The sequence below is a fragment of the Podarcis cretensis genome (assembly GCF_951804945.1).
Source record: "Podarcis cretensis genome assembly, chromosome: 5".
In the NCBI taxonomy this organism is placed as follows: Eukaryota; Metazoa; Chordata; class Lepidosauria; order Squamata; family Lacertidae; genus Podarcis; species Podarcis cretensis.
In genome coordinates, this window is record NC_137174.1 from 51,631,652 (window position 1) to 51,643,738 (window position 12,087).

The following is a 12,087-nucleotide window of genomic DNA, read 5'->3' on the forward strand; positions in this document are numbered from 1 at the left end:
TTGGGAGTGAACACACAGGCTGAACTGATCAGCTTGTCTCCAAATATGGCAACCATGACAGTCGGCTTGCAGTGTGTGTTGCTTTTAGGCCAGACTTTGGAATGAACAAAGCATTTGTAAACAATACTCACCCAGTGGATAGATTAAGAGCAGGAATAAGAATTTAAGGTTTGGATGTGCACCATGACTGGTCTAGTATAGAATGTCTTCCCCAAAAGCAGATGACTAGACAAAAGAACGTTGATGTAGGGTTGCCATACATCCAGAATTTCCCAGACATAGCTGGGATCTGGCTGTTGGGAACAGTGTCTAGGTGGAAATCACTGAAAGATCCAGGAAAATACGGATGTATGGCAACCCATGTCGGCTGTGTCATTTTGGCGATTTCCCCTAAAAATAGCTCCAAAAGCTCAACAGCTTTATCCAAAAAACCCTTTTGTGTCCAGATTTTCACTTTTTGAAATATGGCAAGCTTAGTTATGACTGATTCAGTTCTGGAGGGTAACGATATCAGTTTGCATCTCTAAAATGGAAACATGAAAATTAGACATTAATACGATGTTTTTAAATATGATTAAAATGAGTTCTATTATTCACAAACAGTGTGCTCATTGTCAAAAACTACATAAACACCACCACACAGTTCTCTAATGTGGCAGGCTGTTTTAAATACAAAAAGCACTGACCAAAGTTTTTACAGTTACCATTTTGGAGGCTATTCATTCTCCAAGATGGCTCCTTACCAGAAATTTACTGCAAAACTGAAATTTACATTTTGAGTGAAACCCAAGTATGAAAATGCATACATGTAGAAAAATCTATTTTTTGTGATTTATTATATGGAAAAAACATTAGCTCAGGTCCAGAGCAAATGTTTTTTCACTACTGTAGGACATAGGCTTCATTCTCTGGTGTTTTCAGGTCTTAGGGTTGGGAATGGTCTCTTCCAGAAGTGTTGGAGAATGATTGAAAAAGTAGTAATTAGTGGGCTCAATGGCTCTGTTTTCTGTATCAGTGCAAAGCAGTATCATATGTTCATATTTCTAACTGAAAGGGACTCACAGCGGCTTATTCTATTGTAACAAATTGTAAAATGGCATCAGAATCATTTCCTACAAATGGAGTGTGTAATGGAATGGTAGCAAACATAAATTAACCAGAGGTTCTATGGAAACATAGACAGTAAGACACATTGGGAATTGAGAGCCTCATGCGGGAAGCATTAGCATCCCAAGAATCTATTTGTACCTGTTTCACAACAACATATTTTATTTAAAAAAGTGATAGTGGTAAGAAAATATCGGAGAAGAAATGACACCTTGATGTCTCATGTTCTTCACCACAATTTCCTCTGTACCCATGGCTTTGTGTACTGTTCAGAACAAGCATGTTTTTCTTTCCCAGTTGCTTCCTCCACCTAGTATCTGAAAAGCCAGCTATGTATTTTCTGCTTCGTAAACCCTTCATTACAGTAAATCTTTCAGAATCACTGAGAGGAGAGCTTTGCGAAGTGATTGTTGCCACAGCAAGAGAAATGCCTGGACTTCATCAGAGCACAACTTGCTATTACAGCCAAACCTAGTGGTCTTAGTTTGTACTGGCAAAGTGATAAAACCAGATTCAAGGTCTTATCCAAAGTTGGCTTCGATACAATAGAGAGAGCAGATTTAACTCTGTTTGGTGATATTCTGTCATCTAATTACAATGTATGTAAAGCAGCTGAAATTGTTAAACACTCATATAATGAGGAGTAGAATTTCAGTGGAGAGCAGTGGCTTATTATGTCACAAAGAGTCAGGAATCTGAAAGAGAAATTTACATTCCATTTTTCTCTGTCTTTTTCTGTTGTGAACTGCCCTAGGACCTCCAGATGAAGGGTGGTATAGAAATGTAATAAATATATATTAGTGAAATTCATGATCACTGTATGGCCAAAGTTAAGCATTTTTATGTGCTTAAAAGCAAAATTCCTATACACACGGGTCCCACTATCCAAACACTCATTATAAGAAAATTCACTTATCCAAACTTGGGTAATTAATACCCAAAGTTCCCTGTACTCAGATTCAGATATCCAAATAGCTGGACCTGTGTGTGGTGCTGGAAACAAATAAGGTGACTTAAACAAGCCTTGCTTTTTGTGTTTTGCTAGTCCATGGCAGCTGTTTTGCCAGAAACCATGGTGGGAGGGAGGGAGAAGTAAGGAAGCAGAGATTGGGCAAATAAAATAACAGTTTTTTCCTTCCTTGTTTGCCTTTTGCAAGATTTCAGTGTTCGGAAATGCATTAAAATTTTCCCCACAGGAATCCATGGAAATTTTCAACTCATTATGCAAACACTCACCTAAGAAGCAATTTCCTGAGAAAGCATTGTGTTGGGATAGCAGGAACTGGGTGTACATCATAGCTGTCAACGTTTCCCTTTTTTAAAGGGAAATTCCCTTATTCTGAATAGGATTCCTCACAGGAGAAGGGAAAAGTTGACAGCTATGGTGTACATATCTTAGAGGTAAATTCTATTATGTTAAAAGAGGCTTACTCCCAAGTAAGTGGGTACAGCATTGCAGCATATCCCGCTGAAATAAGTTGGACTAAAATGTGCAAGGCTCTCAAGGCTACAAGGAAAAAATTGTCAAGAGTAATGCCTCTATGAGAAGGACTCACAGCTATGCATGCTAGTCTGCCCTCAGTGTTATCAGGTGCACTGGCGCAGCTTAGAACTTTCCCATGATGAGAGGGAATATCAAGGAGGATTCTAAACAGGTTTGGGTGAACACATTTAAGATTCTTTTTGTGATTAGGAACCCTAAAAATGGCAGGCTTCCTGATCAGAGGGAAGATTTAAGCACGTTCTGTTGAATACCCTCAGAATCTCCCTTCAGACCTTCCACCCCAATGTGGGAAGGTCTGCAGAGGACAAGCAGGTGTGGGAGGGGGCATGGCCTACAAATGCATCCCTGCCTGCTCCCCACTTTTAGCCCCCTTGCCCTTAGATGAAAGTCCGAATGAGAGTTCAAGCCATTTAGGCAAATGGTACTGTGCTACACTTTATCTCTTCCCAATTCTATTTCGGAGGCTTAGGAAAACAGATTTATTGTATATGAATTCATTTTATCTTCAAAACAACTCTGTAAATTAAGTTGGACAGAGAGGCTGTGGCATTGTTCCCATTACTCCCCCAGGCAGACTGTAATGACTTGCCATTTTTGTATTTTTGATTTTAATTCTTGAGGAGCCTTATTGGGTCATGTGGAATGAAAATTTGTTTGAGGAAACTCTGCGAGGTAGTTAGGATTGATTTTTTTTAAAATCTCATCTCAGTGTAGGGTGGACCAAACAGATTCTTGAAACCCATTCCTGTTCAGCACATTTATGTATTTGTGCCTGTATTTAGATTTTTAGGTCTTGATGGAGGCCTCCTGCTTTTCTAAGGCCTCACTCCTGCTGTTCTGAAACATTGGTCTTTTAGTATGAAGAGCTAAACTGCTTGCTGTTAACAAGCACCATGACAAAACATTGGTCTTTTAGTACTAAGAGGCAAGTAGTCTAGTACAATGATAAAACCATTTCCTTTGTATACCCTTCTCTGTTGTTTTTTTTTAAAAAATAATATTTATTAAATTTCAAATAAACACATATAAACACAAATACAAACAACAATAAAAACATACAAAAACCAACAAACAAAACAAAAACAAAACAAGTATAAATTCAAACCTTATTTTCAAAACCTAATTTCACCAACCTCCTCACACCTCCCCCTTCTGTATTCTAATCTCATTTATCTTATCAGCAAATCCATTCCCATATTTCCCATTGTTTTTAATAATTCTATTCTTTTTTCTTAATCAACGCCCCTGCAAACCACTAATTTTTAAACCCATATCTTTTTAAACTTCATTAATTTTATAATATTTATCAAGATAGTCTTTAAACTTCTTCCAATCTTCTTCCACTGTCTCTTTGCCCTGGTCTCGGATTCTGCCAGTCATCTCTGCCAGTCCCATGTAGTCTGTCATCTTCATCTGCCATTCTTCCAGAGTGGGTAGATCTGGTGTCTTCCAATACTTTGCAATAAGAATCCTTGCTGCTGTAGTGGCATACATAAAAAAGATTCTGTCCTTCTTTAACACCACATGGCTTACCATACCCAGGAGAAAGGCCTCTGGTTTCTTCAAGAAGGTATATTTAAGTACCTTTTTCATTTCGTTATATATCATTTCCCAGAAAGCCTTAATCCTTGGGCATGTCCACCAGAGGTGAAAGAATGTACCTTCATTTTCTTTACATTTCCAACATTTATTATCTGATAAGTGGTAAATTTTTGCAAGCTTGACTGGGGTCATGTACCACCTATAAATCATTTTCATAATATTCTCTCTCAAGGCATTACATGCCGTGAATTTCATACCGGTGGTCCACAACCTTTCCTAGTCAGCGAACATAATGTTATGACCAATATCTTGTGCCCACTTAATCATAGCTGATTTAACTGTTTCATCCTGTGTATTCCATTTCAACAGCAAGTTATACATTTTTGACAAATTCTTAGTTTTGGACTCTAACAACTCTGTTTCCAGTTTTGATTTTTCCACCTGGAAGCCAATCTTCCTGTCCAACTTATAGACCTCCAATATTTGATAATAATGAAGCCAGTCTCGCACTTTGTCTTTTAGATTCTCAAAACTCTGCAATTTCCACTTATCACCCTCCTGTTCTAGAATTTCACAATATTTTGGCCATTTAGCCTCCGTATTAAGTTTTTTCAAGGCTTTTGCCTCCATTGGTGACAGCCACCTTGGAGTTTTATTCTCCAGCAGATCTTTGTATTTAATCCAGACATTATACAATGCTTTCCTGACAATATGGTTTTTAAAACCTTTATGAGCCTTAACCTTGTCATACCACAAATATGCATGCCACCCAAAAAAATTGTTAAATCCTTCCAAATCCAAAATGTCTGTATTCTCGAGAAGCAGCCAGTCCTTTAACCAGCAGAAAGCTGCTGATTCATAATAAAGTTTCAAATCTGGCAGGGCAAATCCCCCTCTTTCCTTTGCATCAGTTAAAATCTTAAATTTTATCCTGGGTTTTTTGCCCTGCCAGATAAATTTAGAAATATCTTGCTGCCAGCCCTTGAAACAGTCCATCTTGTCCACAATTTGCAAAGTTTGAAACAAAAACAACATTCTAGGCAATACATTCATCTTTATAACTGCTATTCGACTGTATACCCTTCTCTGAGTGCTGAGACATTTCCAAGCCAGTGCTACCTCAGTTTCCTTTGAATGCAATAAAGTGCTGGAAACTGAAGGTATAATAACTTTACAAATAAACAAGCAGATCATAAAAGGAGACAAGGAAGCATTCCTACAAGGCAGCAGATTCACTACTCTGCCTCAGAACCCTCTAGACTGGTGGTTCCCAAACTTTTTTTGGCTATGCCCCACCTAAGCATCTCTAAAATCCTGATACCCACACCCCCCCCGACGTGGAGGAAGCCTAAAAGGCCATTCACTGTTAATAAGTCATTCCTGAATTGCCCCTGTTAAAAATCAAATTGCCCCCCTGTGGGGCGTGTGCCCCAAGTTGGGAACCACGGCCCTAGACAGACGATCAAAGGTGCTTCACTTTCAGCAGTCATTTCCTCTTTGTCCTTCTCTATTTCTCTTTGACTGAAGATACAAAACTGTTGTTTCTCAGATGGTTTCACAATCCGGCAAACACTCATTACAGACACTACTTCAGGTGAACTGAAGTAGTCCACATTAAGAAGTGGGGTGGAAGACTGCAAACTCTGTAGTCCCTGCTGGACTACTTTAACTCATTTCATCCCTATTGACCACGAAGACCAGAGCTGATAGGACCTAAAGTCCAACATCTGGAGAGCCACAGGTCCCCCAGTGCTGCATTAAATGAACTACAGTACAATCCTTTTGTTAAATCCCAAACTCTAATCAGTTGACACATTAGGACAAACCAAAAGTGCCTGATCCAGTCACACACGTGAGAAAGCAAACTCATAGCACTATTTATTTATGGCATTTCCTCCATTCAAAGTTACAGGTGAACCTTTTGTTTCCAGTACAAGACATTTTGTCTAGATCCCCCAGCCTGACGTAGTTTACATCTGCAGGGTTTACGTCACCTTTCTGTTTTCATGTCCACTTGGATTTTATGCCCTCACTCATTTTCTAGAGCATTAAACATGACCCCATTCTCTGATGCTGACCCTTGCTGTCATGGCAACAGTCAGGTTTTGTTGCATGCCCACTTTACCAAGGCCTTGAAACAGAGGCAGCTGAACTGTAATTCATGTTATTTCAAATATTATGTGAATGGGAGCATGGTGCTCCTCTGACCTGAGGTATTTGCTGCGATTCAGATGGCTAATTGTCCCATTTCAGTCCATTTCCCAGTTGCTACATTGTGGGAAAGAGGTGAAGTGGTCACATAGTCAAAACACACAATGCTAAGAAAGGCCAAAGAGGGCCCAGAACAAAACAGGAAATAGCAAAGAAGGGACAAAGGTTGGGGTTGCCCTCAGAAACAGGGCAAATATACCTAACCTTTTTTTATTTATCTCAGCTCTCCTCTGCCCTCAATTTCGTGGTATGTTTTGTTGACTCTGCCTTTTAACAATTTTCTTCCAGAGTATTCTGCATATCAATGGTGCCTATTCAAGCAGAGGGTACTAAGAATCCCAGAATCCTTTTCTTTTTATCGTTCATAGATCAAAGATTCTATATGTATAGATCAAAGATTATATATATATATATATATATATATATATATATATATACACACACACACACACATACACACACACACACTTCACACTGATTTCTATGGAACTTCCTCCCACTGAAGTGTGATTAGAGAGAAGCAACAGACTGAGCTGAAAAGTAGACGCTTGGGATTTACATATAGATCAAAGATTCTATATGTATAGAAAAACTATACATATTATACAGGTCATTATACAGGTCATGTCCATTTGGAAATCAGAGAAAGAGTGGCTAGTTCTTTCACTGCATTCTACACTGCTCCAGGTGCATTCCCACCAGAGCCCTCAAATTCCATATTTTTTCCATATGCTTTTCTTGGACTGTGGGAGAAATCAGTTCAAGAAGTACAAATAGAGGGCTCATCCACACTTCACTTGCGCTGCACCCAGAAAGCTTGGGTTCAGTGCCGGCTTCCTCAAACTCGGCCCTCCAGATGTTTCGAGACTACAATTCCTATCATCCCTGACCCTAGTCCTGCTAGCTAGGGATCATGGGAGTTGTAGGCCAAAAACATCTGGAGGGCCAAGTTTGAGGAAGCCTGGTCCAGTGGTTTTCCCCTTGCTCCATTCCATTCCCAGGGAAAACCCACTCTTTAGCTTTAAACTGAAACAAATGGCAATAAGTGGGAAACCTGATTGCTGTTTGCTTCAGTTGAGCACTAAAGAGCAGTTTTCCCCAGGAGAAAGGAGCATGACAAGAGGAAGTGTGGATAAGGCCTCTATTTGCACTTCTCAGACCAATATGTAAACCAAGACACAATTCTCCAGCTAAACAAAGTGTGTATGAAATGCATATATTAATGAAAATTGCAGAAAGAAACCTGCATTATTCTGGGCGAACTTGCAAAAATGTGTATACTTGGAGAAATTAGCAGTACAATGCTGACATATTTTAATGAGGATTTTAATGAGGATTTTTTAAAAAAACAAATAGCACATAACAACAACACTAGTTATGAGCAAATGTAGAAAAATGAATTCAAGTTTGGAAAAATAAGTAATGGAGAGAGACTGAAATTGACAAAGTTGCTACATTTAATGTATGCTGCTTGGTATCACAACACTTGATGAATATGGGTGGTAGTCAACAGAGGTTTACTCAGAGTAGACATGATGAAATTAATACACATGACTAAGGGTGATTAATTTCTTTGGGTCCACCTCAACATAACTTCGTTGATTATTACCCTTACAGCTGGACTTGTGAACTGTTTCCATATATTGTGTTCATTGTTATGTTTTGTGTGCTGACTGTTTTGTAGACGGAAGCTGAAGTCATTGAGTGATGGGCATGAATGCATGAGCTCACCCTGAGCCACATAATCTTCACTGCAGATTAATGGAGTCACTGGTGTGCTTGTGGTGTCAGGATCTTCTGTTCTGGGACATACCATGCAATAATGTTCCTGATTTAAGAATCATAAATCTGGACCTTGGAATGTCTTCATCTTTTTGCTTCTCCCAAGTATGCCAACATTCTTTTGAGGATATTGCTGTCACATATTTAAGCAGATATATGAAATAGGTATACTCCAGAGAAATAACCATTTTAGCTTGCAGTAATACAAAGATTAAATGTGCTACAGCCTATTTAGAGGGTCTTGTGCACAGCTGATATGTCTTGCATCATGTTCTTCTTCTTTTTTTACTAGACACCCTGTGTTTTTGATTTACAAATCAAGAAAGCTTATTCAGGATAATGTAATAGTTAAGGCAGAACTAATCTCTTTTAAGTCATGCTGGCCACACAACCTGGAAGCTATACGCTGGCTCCCTCGGCCAATAAAGCGAGATGAGCACCACAACCCCAGAGTCGGTCACGACTGGACCTAATGGTCAGGGGCCCCTTTACCTTTTTAATCTCTTTTAAGTGATCCACGGTATACAGTCTTCCTTATAAATAAAAGAAGTGTCTTGCAGGATTATAGAATCATAGAACTGGAGAATTGGAAGGGACCACAAGGGCCATCTAGTCCAACCCCCTTTTCACCCAATGTGGGACTTGAACCCACAAACCTGAGATTGAGAGTCTCATGCTCTACTGACTGATCTATCCCAGCTCTTGCAAACTAGAATTATTTGCAAAATTCCAAGTAGCCCACAGGAACTAGTTGATCCGCCTGAAATTGGCCAATGACTCACTCAAATTTGTGTCCCCCCCAATTTATGGTACACAAATATTTTTTTAAAATAATAATAATCATTGCTGTTATAGCATGAGCAGTGTTGACGCCAGTCAAGAGTGTAAACATGACTATGGCACTGATCATTTTGCTTAGCTATTACATCACTAAAGTTGTAAAAACTGGTCTATTTAGCACTTTCTGTTGTGGAACTTTTCCTAGAGGTATTTGCATGTCACTTGTAGAAACACTTCACACTGATTTCTATGGAACTTCCTCCCACTGAAGTGTGATTAGAGAGAAGCAACAGACTGAGCTGAAAAGTAGACGCTTGGGGTTTACATATAGTAAACGGGATAAGATGGGATTTGATAGACCAATGAATTAATAGATTACCGTAACTTCCCTCAGCTATTGTTCCATATTTCCCTGGAGGGCTGAGATTACTAATTTATCAATTGCAAGTGTTTACAGACTTCAAGAAATCAGCCCAAAACAAAACAAAACAAAGTTGAATGCTTAGTATGTCTGAAAATGGCTGGTACTCCCCAACAACTAATGCATTTCACATGTTGGATAATGAGTAGAAAATAGAAAGGCAGATAACACCACAAAGTCCAGATGCAAAAAGCCTGTAACAGTGCAAATAGAAAAACAAATTATTCTATGTCTTTAGACTGTCCAAGTAGCAATATATTGTGACCTATGGCCAGTAACAAAAGTAGCAACCCCACCTGCAAAATATTTTTTTTAAAGTCACATTTCCTTGGCTTTCAACCTAAAACATACTGCACTACAAAGTAAACAGATGCATTTAATTTCACTTAATTAAAATTAATCCTATATTTCTTTTATAATGAGAGTGAAAACTGTACAGATTTAATTTGAACCCCATTAAGGGTCAAACTATGCTATCCAGTCTGTGATTGGCTGTTTTCCATCAGTTTTGACATGTTTTATTCCTTCTCTGTCAGATCAGATATATTTGCAATATAACCTTTGCTCTCAGAATGACCAGCTTCACAGCCATCCATGATGGTGGTGGGGAGAGAATGAAACAGATCACATATTATATCTTATGCTTTCTTTTTTTCCAGCTAAACATAACTGTATAATTCTCAGGTGTTTTAAAGAGGAACACCACTAAGTCCTGTAGAGCACAGGGCGAAAGTACACATTTTGTATCCATTCTTCCACTAAAATACATGTTTTGCATGCATTTTCACCTAAAATATGCATTGTTCTGCACATTTTGTGAACTGAAATTTGGAGGCTTGCCTAATCCAGTTGCATTCTGGTCCATATATAGATACAGGTGAAAGTGCATGCTAAAATATGTATTTTAGTGGAATAGATACAAAATGTGTACTTTAGGGGAAAGTGCATACTATTTAAAAACAAAGTTTTCAGAAAAAATGTGATGGAACAAACCTATGATTTAGCACAGGTGTGTGGAACCTTTGGACCTCCAGATGTTGCTGGACTATAGCACCCACCGTCTCTGGCCATTGGCCATGCTGGCTGGAGCCCATGGGAGTTGTAGTTCAGCAACATCTGGAGGGCCAAACTTTGCAAAACTGACCTATAATAAAAATAGATTGATCCATCCATGTATCCCTCCTTCATACGTGACTCTGACTTTCTTCCATTCCAAACCGAGTGATGTGAACTACACTGGCTGTCAGTATGCATGTTCCAAAAATTCAGCTGATAGCTTTGTAGTATTGCATATATGTAGCAAAAATTAAAACAAGGTCCTATTTGAGATAAAAATATGGAAAGAATGGTCTCCAAAGTCTGGAAACTATTAAATTTTCACCTTTGAGGTATTGCCTTTGATCCCCTATTGTAGGAAATTCACAACACAAATTTCTGCATGTTTCTCATGAAGAAGTCTCCCATATAAGTGGGTCTGGAACTGCAGTTACAGTTCTACTTGCCCCCACTGAAATCAGTGAGCTAGTTTACTTCCAAGCAGCTCAAGTCCTACTGATCTTAATGGATTAAGAATGATGAAATACGAATCTGTGCATTGGGCTCATGAAGTCTAAGACTTTACTAAATTAATCCTTGAACAATTCAGGACCCATCACCAGAATCCCTCAATCAAGGTACTGAAATTTCTGTCTTGGGCAAAAGCCTCTGATACTGGCAAATATTTTCCTTTCCTTCATAACCAGAACAACCAGGTAAGCTTGCTATCTGGTGCACGGTGAGTCAAACCTCACATAGCAGGAACCCAAGAATCAGTTTTGAATGCCAAGGCTGGGAAATATAAATTAAGAAGGGTGTGCCTATAATAATACACAAAAAGTATTTATTTCACAACAGTAATCTATAAACCTATCAATATGCTTGTTTGGAGATCTTCTTTGAAGAAACTGCTTTCTACCAGCTAGCTTGTTGTATAACCTTTGGCAGTAAGAGCAAAGACATGGAATAATTAGTGAAGCAATGTGCAGATTAATTTCCACATCACTGCTGAAATGTAAGACATTACTCAGTGTTAGACCATATGTGTTGTATACAGAAAGTACTTAACAATGCACCTTGGAATGCTGGGCTGGAAAGACCTCTGAGTGACTCTTGGAAAAGCAGCTGCCACACACCTTTTGACTTTGTAATACAAGGAAACATCTGTGGAGACCCCTACATAAGTGCCTCCTCTGAGCAGCTTTGGCAGATGACTTTAGGAGAGAGGGCTTCTTCAGTGATGGCACCCTGGCTATGGAAAACCTTCCCCAGTGAGGCTTGCCTGGTGCACTCCTTGATGTCAGTTCAGAATCAGGCAAATATATGTTTTATTTTCCCAGGGCTTTTGATTGGCTATAGGCAGGACCGGCTTTAGATGAAGAGAGTCCCTAGGCTACTCCACTTGTGAGGCCCCTCTCTATCACCCACCCTCACAACTAGAAGAAAATGGAAGAGTGTTATAAACAAAATTGAGTGAAGCCAAGGATGATGACTGGTATTTAAAATTCTACAATTCACAATTTCTCTTCTAAAGGACATAAGATATTATTGTTAAAGGGCAGGGCTGGGATTGACAAGGCATCTGACCCTCACCTGAATCTCATAACTCTCCTGACAGGTGATTTGGTCTGAAGCCACAGTGTGGAAATAAAGGATGAGATTGCCCACCAGATACCAGGCACTCTACTATTCAAATTAGGCCCCA

At 39.1% G+C, this 12,087-nt stretch overlaps 1 long non-coding RNA gene across 1 annotated transcript in view; it reads right to left on the reverse strand.

Annotated features, from left to right (window-relative positions):
* Nucleotides 1–1,740: 1,740 nt before the first annotated feature.
* LOC307217364 overlaps nucleotides 1,741–12,087 on the reverse strand; it is a 33,341-nt gene continuing 22,994 nt past the window's right edge. Inside the window, exon 4 of the long non-coding RNA XR_013839579.1 lies at nucleotides 1,741–1,802. This is a non-coding gene — a long non-coding RNA (uncharacterized lncRNA). The remainder of the gene's footprint in view (nucleotides 1,803–12,087) is intronic.